General features: G+C 32.1%; 1 pseudogene; it reads right to left on the reverse strand.

The window, feature by feature from the left end:
- Positions 1-1,714: 1,714 nt before the first annotated feature.
- Positions 1,715-2,229, reverse strand: LOC149551054 (F-box protein SKIP8 pseudogene; annotated as a pseudogene).
- Between the last annotated feature and the right edge of the window lie 17,525 nt (positions 2,230-19,754).

Here is a 19,754-nt window from a genome sequence, read left to right on the forward strand (position 1 = left end):
TTTCATATATGTCTGCATATCAAATGCTTGATTACAATTTTGAATATATAAAATTATTTAATCTCTAACAAACATCTAACAAGTGTCTCATCATTCCTTTAAACAAGGAAGAGACTTATTACAAAACCAATGACTAAGTGTGCTGATTTTCTGTTCCACCTTTTCAACAACCCACTCAAGCACATGGTTCTCTTTTATTATTTTGAATTATACTAAACCCTTTTAACACATTGTGCTCCTCCTTTTTCTCTTTTTAGATCATTTTGATAAGCTAAATTTCTTTTAACAATGTGGAAGTTATGATCATTTAATTGAAAGTGGTTTTATGCTCCTTGAAAACGTGCCACCTTTTCCTCAGTCAACTTTTGATCTGCAGTGCTCATTAACTATTATGAACCAACTCAAACACTTAAAAGGGTTTGTACTCCTTTTTTTCATCTTTCCAAATCTGTAGGCAATTCTTCATTTCATTTAGAATTTGGTGAGATATGCCTTTTTTTTTGAAACTAACTTTTGACTTTTTCTTCATTTCCTGGAATTACTAGTTATTGACAAGTGTCAATTTGCTTCTCCTTCTTCCTAGCTGCATGAGCAACTCAAATACCTCATAAACAACATGTTAATCACCTCAAGATAATTATATTTCAATAATAACCACTTATCATAATAAATCATCATAATCTAGCATTAACTAGCTACACATACAAATGTTAATCAATAAATCATTTATCATAGTTAATACTTCATAAATCAAGTTAATGTATGGAAATGGCTTGGAAATATATTAAAACCATGGGGTAAAGTTTTATAATAAATGGATATAGAAATGACATTTTATACGCTCATCAAGTCTAATGAGTTATATTAGAACAAAATATTTTAGGGTAATAATTATAGAGAAACATATTTTGTTGATTATAATTATAGTACTAAATTAACATATATTTAATTAGGTAGAGTAGGAATGATATTATTAGAAACTAATAATTAAATAATTAAATTTAACACAATATCATTACAAATTTTAATACTACAAAGTTAAATTTTATTTTAAAGAATGATTTCATATTTAATATTTATGTTTAGATTTAACATAATTAAATTATACAATGATTAACATATTTCAATGCTATAAATTAGATGTATATTACATCTATATTTCACATGTACACTTCGGGAAAAATTAGAAAAAGAATTAAAATATACTTGATTTTAACTAGTCTAGATAAAACATATTAATAACGTGTTAAGAAAATGTGATTGCAATAGTATGTGGCATACAAAAAATACTAATAATAATATGGATTCATTTTATTATGATTTTTTTACTATTTACTTTTACAATAAAAAATAGACGTAGCCATTAGATATTTTATTAATAGAAATATCTAGTTCGATAACTCAACAAGGAAAGAACTAGCATGAAAATATTGTTTCCTCGTTGGGGTAATAAAGAGAAAGGCTATAAGACTACCTAGATAAGAAAAAAATACATGATACTTAAAAATGAGAAGAATATGGCAAGCCTTATACCAATCAACCCTCAAAATACGAATTTTATTAAGAAGCATTAAAACCATGTGAAATACAACAATTCCAAATGCAACCCCTTCCCATCATCCCATCCCAATAATTTTCACAAAATGCAAAATATTACCACAAAGAGTCTTACCCCAACATACCATAGCTGAGATGAAGTGCATAGACAACTTTTTCATACAAGCACCATGGGGTCAACAATGCCAACCACCACCATAGGTGAGTTATTATGATGACTCATGAACCATTACCCATTGTGAGACTCAAATATATTAGTAGCTAAAATATGATCTATGGTTGTAGTGAAAAATTCTTTAAAAGTTACCCTTGTGATACCCTCAAACACCCTTGACTAAATATCATGGAGCTGGGAATCATGATGTTGAATCCACTTGAATCTAATTTCTCACCCCTACAACACTTTTTCATACCCTATGAAAACTACAATTTGAAGTATACACTCAACATAGTCAGCATCAAGTAAGAGACTACTGATCCCCACAATGATTTTGATTGGCATACAAGATACCATTCCTTATTTACATCAAATACAACAACTTTTTCTACATAATATGCTTTCCAAGCATTGGGAGGTGATATAACAACCTACTCTACTATGAAGACTTTATGGTAGAGGGCTTCCCAAGCTCTATGATCATTATCAATATGATGCATTGAAGAATTAGTCATGGAGAATCTGCATATATGGGATATGGAAATAATGGAGAGTCTGTAGCTACAAGTTGTTAGCTGAAATTCCCTATGATATGAATTAGTAGGCTCAAAAAAATGACCAATCAACTGAGTAATAGCCCCAACAATATTTAAAATTCTATCATTAATTTGCATTGCCTACATTGCCCCCATGTTGGGGAAAATTTTCTTCACCAACAATGTTTATCATAGCCTCTAACCAACTAGAACAATGCATGATTAAAAACTATTCCAATTCAAGGTATGGCAATGCTTCTTTATAAGCGACTTCACCCTGCACCACTTCTAGCCACTCTTGCATATTCAAGCAGAAAATGTATCACCAAGGTTCATGAAAAGATTCACATTGACAATAAATAATACACACTGTTCCTATAGTAATTACCACATGATAGAGAAAATATATTGAAACCATAATGGGGAATCAGAAAATGATTAATAATCTAGTGGCTTCTGAATGATGAAAATGTCTACCCAACTTCAAGCCACATTAACTCCATTATTAGCTTCATCTAGATGTTTAGTAAACTTTAATAATTAATCCATCTAACTGAATATGAGTAACTATGAACTCCTTAGGATTTAAAGGCTCAAAATACAGTCCATCACACCCCCAATTTGCTAGCAAATATACAACTTGGTTACCTTCACATATAGGGAGAAATGTGAAAATTTTGAAAGGACTCTATTAATTGCCATATTCGGTGTAAAAAATATGCTACTTTCCATTTGTGCAAAGACTTATTAATGCATGCATCTATTATTGCCATAGAGTCACCTTAAAATGTGCACCCTTGTAAAAACCCCTCTCTTTTCTAATTAAAGCCCATGTAATAGAGTGGTAGCTTCAACAAAATTGTTAGTCCCTTGAGGAGTAGAAGATAGTTTAATAACACATGCAAACCCAGATTACCTCTAGAAATACCACACCATTAAAACTGATTTTGACAAAATCATGAGTCGGTGGTAACTTTTTAAAATTTTTTTTCTATCCTTAGAAATAACAATATTCCATTATAGGATTGATCCAAAAGGGATTAAGAGCCCATTCCATTGTTTCAAAATCTAACCATCCCAAATGGAAAAGAAGAAGTACCATTTGGCATTCATTAAATTGGCATTGACTACTTCTACTACTGAATTTTCAATACCTATTGCCACTATACTAGCTTGAGTACTTTCCTTTCAAAAAATACATTTGTTTATCTCCCACCAAAGAGCCCATATGATACTAGAAAGGATATACTTCCATATGTAGCTAAATAGGGAAGATGAATATAGGATAGGCCATGATTGGAATAGATCCCACAATGTTATCGACAAGGGCATACAACAGTTCAATTTATTAAGAATAAAATATGATCAAACATAGCAAATGGCAGTTTAACAACATATGATTAGTAATTTTGGTGACTTCATTGCAAAAAATACAACTGAAAGGTAGAACAATAGAAAGCTTATTGAGTCTATCATTGGTGAGGATCCTATTCTTCAAGGAAATCCAAGCAAAATATCCAGCTTTTGGAAGAACAAATTTATTCCAACAAAAATTATAGGCCCAAGAAGTAGGTTTTGTATTGTGAATTTGTTGCAAAACTTTATATCCTTCTTTGATTGAATAATGTCCTTTGCTCATCGAAACCCACACTAGTGCATCACCTCAATCATACATATAAATATCTCTCTCCTTAAATATCTCCCCTAGAGTCATCTTGTGAATCTCAGAAAGAGGTAGCTCATAAGGATCTTTCTAATACACTTTCATCATGTATACTTCTACAAAGTCCACACAGTTAATGAGTTTGATACCCCATTTGGAGGAACACACATTAACTAAGACTACATCCTGATACAAATTGTTCAAAGGGGGAAATACCTGGTGCAAATCTTCTGAAAAATATATTTTCTTTACCTCTATGCAATTCCCATGATATATTTTGTTGTACTAAATCTCTAGAATGCAGCATGAAATTCCAGAAAGATGATTCTATAAGTGGGTTTAGAGTGGTGAACATTCTTTTGGAATCCATATTATCTAGATATTTTTGCTGCATAATCCTACACCATATCTTGTATGGTATTACTTACATCTTCCATATTAGTTTACTCCAAAAGCTTTATTTCTTAGGTGCAAATTATGAACACCAACTCCCCCAATTGCCTTGGTTTGTGTCATCTCTTGAAGAGAAACTAATGATTTTTTTCTCTCTTTTGACATGTTACCTTTTCACAAAAAATCCTTAATCAACCTTTCAATTTAGCTAACAATTGAAGGTGAGGCCTTAAGAATCAAAATATAATAGTTATAAACAGTAGCTAAAACCACCGTTACTAGAAGAATCATGCCTACTAGTGACAACCATCTTGCTTTCCCACCTAATATTCTACTCATTATTCTTTCAATTATAGCTATCCACTAAAAAACTTTATTAGCTCTTGTGAAAAGGGGAAGCCCCAAATATGATGATGTAAAATACTCAACTGGAATGCCTAGAGTGTTAACAATCCTACTAGAAATCCCTTAATCTATATTAAATAGGAATAACTTCAATTTTTGTGCATTAACTTTTTCCCCCAAAATAGAAATTTATGATTCCAAGGTATCCTTAATGTGTCTTTCCTCTAAAATGGAAGCTTCCCCAAATAGCAATGTACCATCCACAAATAAAGAATATGTAGTCAAGATAGAAGTGTCTCTAATCTATACTCCCTTCTAGAGACCAAGACTATGCTTAAAGTGTATATCTCTACTTAAAGCTTCAGCCATAATAATAAAGAGAAAAGGGGATAGTAGATCACCGTACTTGACCCCCTATGAAGACTAAAAAAATCCTATAGATACCCCATTAATAATAACTAAAAGCCATGCCCTAGATATGCAAGTCTTAATCCAACCACAACATTCATTCGAGAAACCATATTTGCATAATACCTTAAATAAAAACTACCAACACACTCAATCATACACTTTCATCATTCACATTTAATCATAAAAACAAGCAAAATGTTAGAATGAATAGAGTGTAGAGTCATATGGGAAATTATCGCGCCTTCCATTGTTTCTCTTCCTAACAAAAAACCTCCTTGTTATGTAGATACAATATGAGGAATGAACTTTTTAAGCCTTGTGTATATGGGTTTTGTGAAAGTTTTATAGACTATGTTACATAATAAAATGGGATGAAAATCTATAAATGTCATAGGGGATGGAACTAGCAATATTTGTTGTATTGAGATGTCTTAGCATAGCCTTTTTCGTTTTGGATTCTTCAATTTTTGCAAGAAAATCCCCACTTATAACATCCCAACATTTGTAGAAAAATAATGTTGTAAATACATCCGACCCTAAGGCTTTATCAGGCAGAAGTGATAATACAACCTTATACAATTCATGAATCATAAAGGGAACCATTAATATCTTATTTTAGTATTTTGATAATAAACATGGTATTGCTGAAAAATCTCTTCCACCCAACTCTATGATTCCAAATATGGAGAGGGAGCGGTCATCAAATTTTGAAAAAACCTTATAGCTTTTGATTGAATGCCCTCCACATCCATTATAACATTTCTATTAATGTTATCAACAATTGGAAAAATTGAATGTGCAACCCTATATTTTATTTTATCCTATGTAGAGTATATTCTATATTATTCTGTACTTTGTAGAGGCATGCAAATAAGAGGTATTTTTATCTCCTTCTCTAAGTCACAACTCTCTAGATTTTTGCCTCCAATTGTAACGCCCCACTTGGGAACCCAAAAGAAATAAACCTAATATGTTACAAAGTTTATTGAAATTTTTTTTTCTAAAGTTTATACAACATCAAAGTAACAATGCAAAAGAAATATACACAAACACAACATTTACACATGCAATTACAATATAGATTTCATCCCTCAAGAGTTTCTTCATGTTGAGTCACGTTTAAGATTTCTTATTAATTGTTTAAGTCTTAAGTAAAATGTCCATAATCATAAAAATATAAAATATTAATCTCATAAGAAAATGCATGAATACAACTCATACATGTAATGGATAGCATCCACTACACATGTCGTAGGGTATGCAAGATTAGATACAAGTACATCAAAATACAAGATACATGATAACATATAACTACATCAACTGAATAGATGTCTCCAAGATAAGGAAAATAATGATAAAGGTACAACTACATCATTGACAATCCAACATCTATAATTCTGAGGGATGGTAAGAAGTCACTATGTCCTGACTGCATGGTTACCTAGTCAGGCTTTCACTCCCAACGTGTAGAAAAGATAATGATCGATCCACATACAAGTAATCAAACTATAAAACATTCCTAGGAAAGGAACCCTAATAGCCAAATCTACCTCAAGGGTAACACAAACTACTCAAGAAGAAAAGATAACCAAAGTTGAAATAACACTCATCCAATACCAACACCACATACCAAGTGAACATACATATACCAAGTATATATCGAGTACCAAAATCATGAGATAAATTCCACAAAAGATATCCACCTCAAGTAAAAAGACACATGTCAAAAGTACAATCACCATGAATCACCAATCACTGTCAATGAAAGTAAACACCAACAATAAATACATTCAATCAACATCCATGAAAGTAAACATTAACAATAAATATATCCAACAATAAGTACAACACCAAAAACTACACCACTAGAGGCAAATACAAAATCTATGGAGGAGACTCAGGCTACATACTAGGGAGTGTCATCAAATGGTCAAACTACTTTAGTTACCCTAGACTAGTCTCTCATTAGATCCTAGACCCTCAATGTGACATAGGTGGAACCATAATTCTCTCTCATAAAGATGATAAAAACCAATCAACCTCTCACTAGGTATCATACCATTCCCATACTTAGCCTATATAAGCAATCAAGGCATGGGCGAGGCAAACATCTCTAACTTATCTTTTTATTGTATCTCAAGGAAAGGGCTAGAAAAGATATTTTAATTACTATGTTATCACTTGTTACACAAATTACAATAGATTACCCTGGTACTGACCACTTTGGGTCCCAGACCCCTATTGCAAGCCATTCCCAAAGACATGTACTAGACAACCTCCCCTAAGCACATAAACCATAGTTGTATCCCATACCACAACACCCATAATGATAGAACTTAGTTCCTTAATAGGCAACCCAAAAATAACTTGGTTCTCAAAACCCAAGTCATCATATAGGTTCACCAAATAAAAAATAAGCCTAAATTTTGAATCATAAAGTACATCCTGACATCTAATCAAATAACCATCATAAAAGAAATCTTAAAAGACCCCTCTAGTGCACATCCTAGTTTCTCCAGCTAAATAGTTCACATAAAATCCATCTCAAAATAAAACTTCACATTAAATTCTCCAAAACCCATCACAAAAGAAATACAACAAAACCTCAAATAAAAACACATCAAATAATACAAGGTTCCATCAAATGATTTGGTTAGATTGTTTTCAGAAGTTTTGTTTGATTATATAAAGGTTATAAAAGTGTAGATAAATTTAGTATATTAACTATATAATAATCTTAGAACTAGTTATTATATGTTAAATTAATAATATTTAACAATAAAGATAAAACATTTTCAAAGTTCATAATAGTGAGTTTTTATGCATTTTCTCTATGTAAATCAGCTGGTAATTTAAATGTTATAATCTCATATGGAATGATACGGATCTGCAACCTATATTTATGGAAACATAATGTAATTTCACACAATTATTATTATTACTAGTCCTGAAGAAAAGGTCATTTGAATGGTGTAAATTATGAATCTTTCTAGCAGCACTATTCAGATTTGAAGGTTACCAATTTAGAAAAAAGAGCATAACTTTTGTCTAAACTATTGGATCTTCATGAAAATCATGAAAATTATTCATAATGGACTTATTTACAATCATAAAGAAGATATTTTCATGACCATATAGTTTTCAAAAGTTATACGTGGTTTTTTGTGTGTCTCTAATTGAAAAATCAAGCTCAAATAGGCCTAGTTTTAGCATGACAATCAATATTTGAACATGTCCGTAGAAAAAAATCATATATGATTTTTACATATGGTGTCTAAAAGTATCTTTACCATTCTAATAAAATATATTAAATAAAAGTTATGGCAAAATCACATGTTTGAAACCCTCAAACTAACACACAAGTAACTGCAAACAAATTTATTCATAATCAAGAAAGCATAGAGAATACAATATTTTCGAAAAGAGATTGCAAAGATATTTGAAAACTCCTACCTTGAAATATGAAGTTGATTTGTTAAGAAGAAGAAGAAAACCCAATTGTAGACTTTGCTCCGAAGCTTTGAAAAAAATCTTATACTTCAAAATCTAAATGCATAACCTGTAACTTGTCTTCTAAAATCTTTGTTCTAAATTATCTAATTGTTCTCCAAATATCTTCTTTTTCAAAATGACCAAAATGACCTCTTAATAAAGAAAAATAAATAAATAAAACTAATAAAACTCAAGTTTCTAAAATGAGTAAACTTACAAAAGAAGGTAACTCAACTAGAATAAAATAATAGTTTTTCTTTGTTTTCTTATATTTAAAAATATATATATATATAATTACTTTACTTTTTTTTAAAGAAAAGAGATACATGATTTCTTTTTTTTTTTGTTACTTTTAATATTAATAGATAAATATTCTTTATTTATTACTTTCTTTTCACAATTTTTTAAAATATTTTTTAAATAAAATTAATAAATATCCTTTTTTTAAAACTAAATAACTTATTTCTCTTTCAAAAATCTTATTTTATTTTTATTAAATAATATACAATTAATATTACATATAATTAGTTTAATCATTAATAATAATTAAAGCCCACTAAATATGTGCAATTCTAATTTTATTATCATTGATTAAATATTCATGATAAATCAATATTTAATATTTTAGTTTATCCTTTTTCCAACTTTCATATTTAGACTTTTAAATCGAGTCTTTTAAAAAATAAAATTATTTAATTAATTTTATTTCTCAATTAATTAAATATCCTGATATTATAATTCTTCCTCTTATTTAAATAATATTTAATAATTCCAATATTATGTGATTGATCTAAATATCACAATTAAACCTTTTACCAAATAAATAACATAGTCAAATCCACATAAGCGAAACCATTCAAAACCCAAACTCAAACAACACACACAAAGACAAACTTGTGGGTTTAAAAAGGGATAGAGAGTTAAATATGAGTCCTCCTTGTAGGAGAAGTGTTTAGGCTATGGCTGGGATTGGACCTGATCATTATTTTCCCATTCTTACCATTGAGTTATTGTGATAGGGCATACTCATCCTGGCAATTGAGAGAAGTTGATGCCCAGTACCTCCAACCTGCATAAAAGATGAGCATGAGCATATGCATATATATAACTAAACTAGACATGTATTAATAGGGAGTGGTACATCATGTAGATCCTAACTAGAAGGTGGCTATGACTACCTCCCTTAACCACATCAAACAAAAAAGTAAAGTAGACATGCACACCATACACATGCAAGCATGGGATAAGTACCATAATGAGTCACGAATCAACTCATCAAATGCATATATATAAGAATAAATTACTATGAATATAAAATAAATATCATTAAGGATATATCATCTAACATCGTTATAAAAGCAATCACATTTACTAACTAAGAATTGTTAAAGAAATATTAATATGTAAGTAATTATAATCATTAGACAGCACAAGAAAATAGTCAACTATGTAATCATAAATGATATTTTGAAGTTATGAAACAACATCATACCATATATCTCTAAAACTAACACATGCATGAAATAGGCCTAAAAGAATTCAACATATATAATATAAATCAAATTAAAATGGCATTATACTAATAATCTTCTTCCCTACAACATAATTTTACCCATTCCTCTTGAAATTTTTTGTGTTCCTCATACAATTGCTGAGATAATCCATGATGGATAATATGATTGTATAAATCAAGTAACTATTTTTTAACTCTCTCCTTCTCTTGAATGATATTCTTAAAGAATTTTGAATTCCACTATGTAATTTGAGTCTTCAAGTGCTTAACCTTGGCTGTAAACTCATACATCTTCATTTCAATAACTTTAGGAGCACTCACCCACCATTGCCTAAGTAACAAGTGAAAATGTGGATGCCTGAACCACATCCATTAAAATTTGAAGGAAGGTCTAGTAGTGAACCCAACTTTATTAGACATTCTATTGAAATTTAGTGTGATGGGGAAATGATCGATTCTAATATGGCAAGAATATTTGAATAAAAAGACTCATCTTGCAAGTTCCACATCTGGGATACCAAGAATCGATCTAGTATTTTTGCTATTTGTAAGAAACCAACTCTCTTATTTGTCCAAGTATATAATCCATTTTTGGGCACCAAATCTTGTAAGCTATTATCTGACACAAAATCTGTAAAGTTGTGAATAGTCTTAATTGGTGGAGCTATTCCTCCACATTTCTCAGAGGAATTGAATATTGCATTAAAATATCCCTCCAATATGAAAATATTATCATCCTACTATTATATAATTCTAGTGAGGATATTCCCATAAATGTTTCTTATCTTGAGTATCAGTTGGCCCATACACATAAATGAGAAAGAAAACTTTATCAAATCATATGAATTTAATCCACTGAAAGTTAACATCTTTATGTAAACATTCACCTTGCAAAACCTTAGTATTCCATAATACTGCTAGTCCACCCAAAGAACCTACACTTGGACCATGAACAACTTTCCAAAGTAACCACTTACCTATGGAATTAGGAAAAAAATCTTTCAATAGCTTAGTTTCCTATAATAACACAATATCTACTGTAGAAAAGTCAAGTGCTTTCTTGACTTTATATCTCTTGTCAGAGGCATTAATGCTTGTAACATTCCAAGATATAATCTTTTAATGTTAAAAAGGAGGACCCTTACTTCTCCTTGTCAATCACTTTACAAAAAGAAAATTTTCATCTAGAGTACTTTGAAATCTTGCTACCACTTCCTCCTTTGTCTTAGTACATTTTGGTGACCCGCCTCTAGAATTTTGATTTTTGACCCCATCATTATTAGAAGTAGGAGTTTATAGAATATACAAAATCTGAGATGGATCAAAATCAAAATCATAGTATCAATCTTAAACATTTCATATGTTGCTACAAGTTATTCTGTGAAACCTCATCTAATATTTTCTAATAATGTGAGATGGAGGCTACATCAATCTACTACAATACATCGGGCTCCCAATCATGTAATTTGTCTCTAATATACATTTCCCTCCTTGAGTCATCCCACTCAGTCTTCTTAGTTGAATAGATGTGATCCTACTATAGATTGCATGACTTTTAAGTATCCTTCTCTAAGCACATGTCCATGATTATATGCATCTCATTCCACCCAAGAGATCCATCTCCCAAGTTAATAGTATTCTAATTTCCCCGAGTTTTATCACACTACACATATGCAACTTGACTGCTACTCACTTTTCTTTCCTCCTACATAATCTAACAATCTTGGCATAGGCACTCCTTTGTTGCTACACATACACCCTCTTCAATTGTTATTTCCTCATTCATGGATGAGGAAAGTGAACCCAATATGTTATTTTATAGATCTTCTATTTGATCCTCTGACAACCCCTAAACATTAAGTTCCAAATATTTCAAGTGAATTTCAACTGGCATATTTTGGTACATCAGCTCCTTGGTAATATTGGTAATTTCATGCAACATAATACTAGCATTTGTATTGAAATATTGGGCCTAAGAAGTTGGCAATGTTAGACATTTCACATGATTAGCCACAAATTGGGAGTGAGCAAATGAAAAATATTGAGCCCATAGGATCCAAAAGGTAAAAAAAAATTCTTCTAATCCCTATATAGTTGAAAATAGAGGAAAATGAACCAGTAGATCCTAAAGAGTTATTAATTATGTACTTGCATGGATATGACCAATGGAACTATTGCAAGATTTGAGTATTGCAATAGATCAATGCAAGTATTTTGGAAAATAATAACTTTCGAATGAATGGAGCTCTTTTTAAAAATAGATTGATACAAGTATGATAAATATGTTTCAATCATTGTTTTGTCACTAATGTCAAACCTGCTAGTTGCTAGTAAGACAATTGCTTATATGATTTAAGTACTATCATTTATTTGATTGATGAGGAGCTTTTGATCAAATGAGGTAACAATAGCTCCTAGAGGAAAGGTTGAGTTATGATATGAAAAGGAGTACAAGAATCAATGAAGACAATGTTATTATAGTGCGTTGATAATCTACTTAATGTTGCAAAGGTTGGTTACACTGATTTAGTTTAGAAGAACAAGTTAAATGAAGTTTTTCTACCAAGCTTAACATTATGCACATTGAGTGCTGAGAAAAGTTAGTGCAAGCCAAACAAAAAATCAGTTGGAGCTGAGCAAAGTTAATTTCAATGTAAGCCAAGTAAAGTTTAGTTGATGCCAATCACCCATAAACTTTAGCTCGTGCCTAGTGATTTAATAGAGGATGTTGAGCAACGTAGTATGTGTCGAGTGTCAGAAGCCAGTTCATGCCGAGTGTAAACATTATCAGAAAGATCAAGAAATTGATGAATCTAAGCCAACAAGTTTGATTTCTTGGATTCTATGAACTGTGTAGAATATATGATTGATGAGCTGGTGGCACAAAATTCATAGTGAACCATTTTCAAGAAAATTCAAAGAGGATTGAAGGAGAAATTTCTAGAAGGGAATGAAATGAAATGAGGGGTACATTCATTGAATCCTACCTAATCTAACCTAACCCTAAAATTGATGATGGAGGATGAACAACAAAATATCTTAATTCTCTATTTATAGAGATGGCTAGTCAAAAGAAAAGGTTGTCATGTGCAAGAACCTAAGGAAGACAAGGAGTCTAGGGTATTTGCTTCATTCAATGACCTAAGAGAAGAAACTGCATTAGCAAGCAAAGAAAGAAAGCTTAAGGGTATGGATGCTTGAAGGGTGAGCAAGCTATCAGAGCTAAAGTGAATGAAACCCAAGTAGAATGGAGGAATGGAATAGAGATCTATAGTCTACAAGTGTGTTGTATGTTTTTATTAGATCAAGCCTTACTATTACTTTCTAATCATTATATTAGTCTAGGGTAAATACTTTGGATTAAGGTTGACCTAACAGTCATTTATAAATCCTTTAACCAGGTGACATTTCAAGTGAATGATCTAAAGTCCTCTAACAAAGCTCACTCCTAATAGGGTGATTGAAATCCTTTAATCAAGTCACATTTAATAGTGTGCATTGTAACCTTTAACAAGGTTGGCCTTTGATAGGGCATCACTTTAGAAGAGTGAGAATGAGTAACATGTCACTAGTGGTTTTTACCAAATTTGGTTTCCAAACCATTATGTCAAATATGTTATTAAATCTGTTATGTTTCATGTTTACATTTTTGCAAATTGATTTGACAATAACCTACAAGTTTAAGTCATTACATAGTCTAATGGATGCATGCATAATGAAAATGTTTTGTGGATATGGGTTCACTAAGCTATGAAAAGTTTTATTTGTACATTTGGACCTTGGATAACTGATTCAACCCCCCCTATCTCAGTTATTCTAAAGAATTCCAACAGCTCTAGCACTCTACATTACGATGCCCTAAGCATTTTCCCTTGTTGTGCTCTAGAGATTCATTCTGAATAACAACCCGTTGTTCCCATACCCTTGAACTTGATTGGAACCTCATTTTTTGAGAGTGGCTTGTTGTCTAAAATAAGAAGATAGAATCTGAGTTATCGATCCAAAAACTCATATAGAAGGAGATCAAACTTAACAAATATACCTAAAATTTTAGCCAAGAGTTCCACAACTGTTGGATCTCTATATTTTAATGGTAAGTGTGGTAAGGCAATCCAATATAGAAAAAATACATAGATATTTGAGTCTAGGTAAAAGTTTGGAATCCAATGAATAGTAAATAATTTGGATCTCAGGAAATTCCAACCCTTAAATTGATGTATCTTATCCCTACATTTCTTTGTGTGAAATATAGCCACAAAAATTCCTAACTTTGGATCAATCAATAAATTTTCTTTCAAACCATCCCATGATTGTTTGGCCCAAGCAACAATATCTACAAATAACAGAGATGGATTTGAAAACTACCCAAATAATGTTTTTCCTTCAAATGCAAAACATGGTAGGAAAAAATATGATTTTGCACATCCACTATGAATCTTTGAAGATTTCTTATTCAATCCCTTTACTAATTGTGAGGAAACTTGCAAGAAAGAATATAACCATTTCCACATAACCCATAATAGATCTAAAATAAATATGTAATTGAAATCCACATGCAAGAGAATAGACAACATACCCACAAAAATTGTGACACAAGATATACCCTGGGAAACCCTCATTGAGGGAAAAACCCAACCTTCGAAAGCATCCATCACCATGTATTATTTAGAAAAAATATCATTGCAATACAACAATGGAAGCCTTCAAATCCATAGCCACAACCATGAAATCCATGTGAACAAGGATGAATCCACACATACCATGCAATGCTTCCAACCTTCACAAATGATCCCTTAGATAACCTGTCAAGCCTTGTCCCACTCGATTCTTTCCCTTTTTGCCTTCTGTCTTCTTACACCAACTACCCTTGTGATTGTTTATATAGTGGCAAGTCTCACAAAACCACCAAGTGGTATTACTTAAACCGTGTGCTACCTAACCCATTGACTCCACATTTAATATTGAAAATTTAATTCTTTTCCCCAATATTAAATGATTACATGAAATATTATCACAATGCTACAATACAAATGATCAAGTATATCCCATGGGAATCTTTACATGTTGCATGTTCATCTAGGTGCTCCTAGATACAAAATTACATAATAAAATAAAATAAAATAATATAGGAATATTATGTAATGTGTGCATCACACATAATCTCAACAATCTCTCACTTTTTGTATACATTGCACAGGGTCAATCTGTAGCCACATAAATGAACAAGGGAATAATCCCTCCCTGCACATCCACCATCATGGATCAAAGTATACCATGTGCTCCATCCTAGTACCTACAACAAAATCAAAGTATCCAACATCTCAAACATGAATGATCTCAACCCTATTATGCCATTGCCACTAGACATACATAGAAGCCATTCAAAGAGAAAACCACCCAACATGTCACATTAGAAGATCATAAAATCATGTACCAACTAAAATGTCAAGCACAAAAACCTGATCCAAAGTTAACATGTATCTGTAGTTGTCAAAATTTCCATAGCTGAAATGGTACCCACAACAAGTGCCAACCCATCCAACTATCCATACCTCCAAAGGTATACCAAGTGAATCTCACATCATCAACATATCCATTTTGTAACTTGCAATCACAAGACTCAAAAGCAATACCTACCACATATATATCAAGAAGATCCCACTACAAAAGATATTGTCAAATCTATAATCAATCCACTCACAACATCTCAAAGAAGTGAATCCATATAGTCTCAAGGACATCCACAACACATAAACCAATAACTTGCAAGAATAACTCTCATAACAAGTCTCCAATGCTCTCCCAATTTCTTCACAACCAATAGAGGAAAGAGATAAAGGAATAACCATGTCATCTCTCACATGATATACATGAGCACAAACCAGTGATCAAAATCTGCAACCAATCTTAAATCCAGTGTAAGAAAAACCAAATATACAAGAAGATAACCAAGACCAAAGAGAAATCATGCAAATCATAACCTATATCATGTCCTTCTACGTACACCTCTAAATGTAAACTATACAAGTACAATCTCCTCCATAAAACCCCAACCAAGAAGCCTCAAAAACACCCAAACCATACCTTATAACTAATCATGGATGTAAGCCTCTCATAAGAAGATCAAACTCATTAACCATTCCTAATCCAAGGAATATGACCAATATAAAACCATCTCCCAAACTCAACCAACATAAAAACATATGCAAATGGAGATAACCAATACTAAACCATCTCTCAAATGAAACTTCTAGAACTAACTCATGTACCATAGCTCAAGATCCATATCTATGAAAGACAAGAATAAATATAATGCACCTAAGAGAAATAATGGGTTATACCTCTCAAGTAGAAAATCGCCTTGTAGACCAAGTGTGGGGAATGAGAATGCTTATCAAGATATCCAAGTCTCCAACCAATACTGGTCTATGAACAATATCCTCTCAAGTCCATATTAGGTGAATTTCCCTCATACTTCCTGCTGAAACCATCAACCGTCACAATAAATACTTCTCTAATCCAAGAGAAATCAGCATCACCACCGTCTCTAAGTATCCATGAGCACCTATAAACAATCAGTCCATGTCAACTCCAAATGCAACATAGCAATATCATGAAGTATCCATCTTATGATCAATGTACTCAATACTGAGAAACTAAACCAAGATCAATGTGAAAGTTCCAACCATGGCCTCAGGAACATAAACATGACAACATGATCTAAACCATGTCTACCAAAGAGATAACATGCTCCATATGAACATACTATAACATGTAAAAACTTTAAACGTGTATCAAGAGTACATCATGACATAATAATGAAACCATCCTAACACCAAGGATAACATGCCAAATGGAAGCATAAACCACACCTTTACCAAGAACCTCATTAGTCGTCAAGATGCAACCATCTCCACACACCTTTAAGGAAAACTATCTCCATATAACATGAAGAACCATCTCCACACACCATGAAGATAACCAAGAACTCCATGACTCCTCAAGATCTAACCATTTGCACACATCGTAAAGATAACAAGTGCACTATGCAAATGTCAAAGATGCTTCTGTAGCAACAGGATCTAAGACAAACCTCCAACATCTGCAAACACTCAATAAATATATCAATACCAACAACTCGCACTCAACTGAGGTACCAAGTAACCCATGGCATCATAAAATTTATCTATTACATGAAGATCCTCCAATCGACACTCACACAACCAAATTGTCAATATTAAGTGAAACTAAGATCTCCAAACCAAGAAGACACAAACCAAACTAGGAACTAATCATGCACTATCACCTCATCATTGTCACAAGCTCCCACTAAACTATGTATCCAAGCTATCAATGACATCATGATGAAAAATCCATCCTCTAACCATGATAATGAAGCAAGGAATTGAACCATCAAAGAACTCAAAGTGTACATCATGAGCTCCTCCAAAGAATCCAAATAACCATGATCCTCAACCAAGAAGATATACCACCATAACCAAATTAGGAATCCAAACCAATGAACATCAAGGATGTACTTGTATATCCAATCATGTCATGCCTAAATCTATGGCACTGTGATCACATCCATGAACAGAGCATCTAACTCTCAATATGTCCAACCTCTCAACATAAAATAATCAAACACAATCCTCCACCATGACTATACCTAGTAACAACATCTCATCCCTTCTACATGAAGAAAAAAATTAGAAAATCATGTGACTTAGGGCATAGAAAACCCAAATCTAAGCTACCAATAGTGATATGCACCAATGATGAAAGATCAATGGGCAAAGACAACCCATAACCAAGTCATAAATGCAACTTGTAAGTATAGACCGCTTACAACACTGCACAACTTGTAGACCCAACAAGTCATCATACATATCCAAACCAAATACTAATAATCATATAATCATGAAACCAATATGAAATATGAACTAAGTATACAATGGCATCAAATCTTAAATCTCCAACATACAATGTCATAAAATCACAATGTTACCATAGTTAATATATACCATAAATTGTTCAGATCAATATATTACCAAATAAACCATGCCAAACCTACACCAAATCTAAACCAATGTGTAAAGCTCTCTAAGAGATTTCTGTTGACTACTCAAAGTCCAAAATCTGAATCCATATGCCCAAGTTATGCCCTAATTTTTCCTCAAAATAAATAACATCTAACTTTTGGGCTCTTAAAATTCAACAAAATATCAAAATCACATAACCAAACCTACACCATGTTGTAGTGCTCTAAATTAGCTTCCAAGGCCTGTAAGAAGTCTAAAATCTGATATCCTAAGAGAAATTTTTGGTCCTTTTACTAAAACAATATTTTTACCATTTTCACTGCAATTTTTTTTTTTGTGATGAAAATTCTAATGGGTTGAAACCAAAAATATGTTTCATTTCTTTGAACATGGCCAAACTATGGCATATTATGTATCAAAATTTATGGAAACGTCGACTTGGATCTAATGGTGAGGTTTTTTTTGACCTAGGAGGTCATTATGACAAGCCACCCCCTAAAAACTTCATTTAAATGAAACATCCAAAAAATCCATTTGACCAATAATTTCATATGCCCTAATTATTTCAACATCTCATCATAACAACAAATCTAAAATCATCAGATCTACAATAAACAACTCATATATCTTGCCCTTTCTTTTATCCTCTCATGCATTCCCATGGATTCAATCTAGGGTTGTAATAATAAATCATAGCTTTGATACCACTTGTGAGTAAATTTGCAAGAAAGAATATAATTTTTTTCACATAACCCATAATAGATTTGAAATAAATATGTAATTGAAATTCACATGCAAGAGAATAGACAACATACCCACAAAAATTGTGACACAAGATATACCCTAGAAAACCCTCATCGATGGAAAATCCCAGCCTCCAAAAGCATCCATCACCATGTATTATTCAGTAAAAATACCATTGAAATATAGCCATGGAAGCCTTCAAAGCCATATTCACAACCAAGCAATCCATGTGAACAAGCATGAATCCACACATCCCATGTCATACTTCCAACCTTCACAACTGATCCCTTGGCTAACTTATCAAGCCTTGTCCCACTTGAAACTTTCCCCTTTTGCCTTTTGTCTTCTCACACAAACAACTACCCTTGTGGTTGCTTATATAGTACCAAGTCCCACAAAACCACCAAGTGGTATTACATAAACCATGTGCTAAAACCATATGCTACCTAACCCATTGACCCCACATTTAATATTTGAAATTTAATCCTTTTCGCTAATATTAAATAATTACATGAAATATTATCACAATGTTATAATACAACTCATCAAGTATGCCCCATGGGAATCTTTACATGTTTCATCTCCATCTAGGTGCTCCTAGATACAACATTATGTAATAAAATAAAATAAAATAATATAGCAATATTATGCAATGTGTGTAACACACATAATCTCAACACTAATGTTGTGTTGATGTAAGTGGGCTGGTGTTGAATCTCATCAATTATTACACAATAATGGGTATCTAGGGGTTCACCTTCTTTGGAAGGCATCTACTACTTTCTAAGACCATCATCTGGTCGCATCCCCCTACTCCCAAAGATATAAGATTAATTCAATGAGACAGGGGATCCTGAAGTTGTTCCCTCACATATGTCAAAAAAAATTTGGGGTCTCTGAT

Source organism: Cupressus sempervirens, chromosome 6, assembly GCF_028749045.1.
Source record: "Cupressus sempervirens isolate cs-2001-9-10 chromosome 6, ASM2874904v1, whole genome shotgun sequence".
NCBI lineage: Eukaryota > Viridiplantae > Streptophyta > Pinopsida > Cupressales > Cupressaceae > Cupressus > Cupressus sempervirens.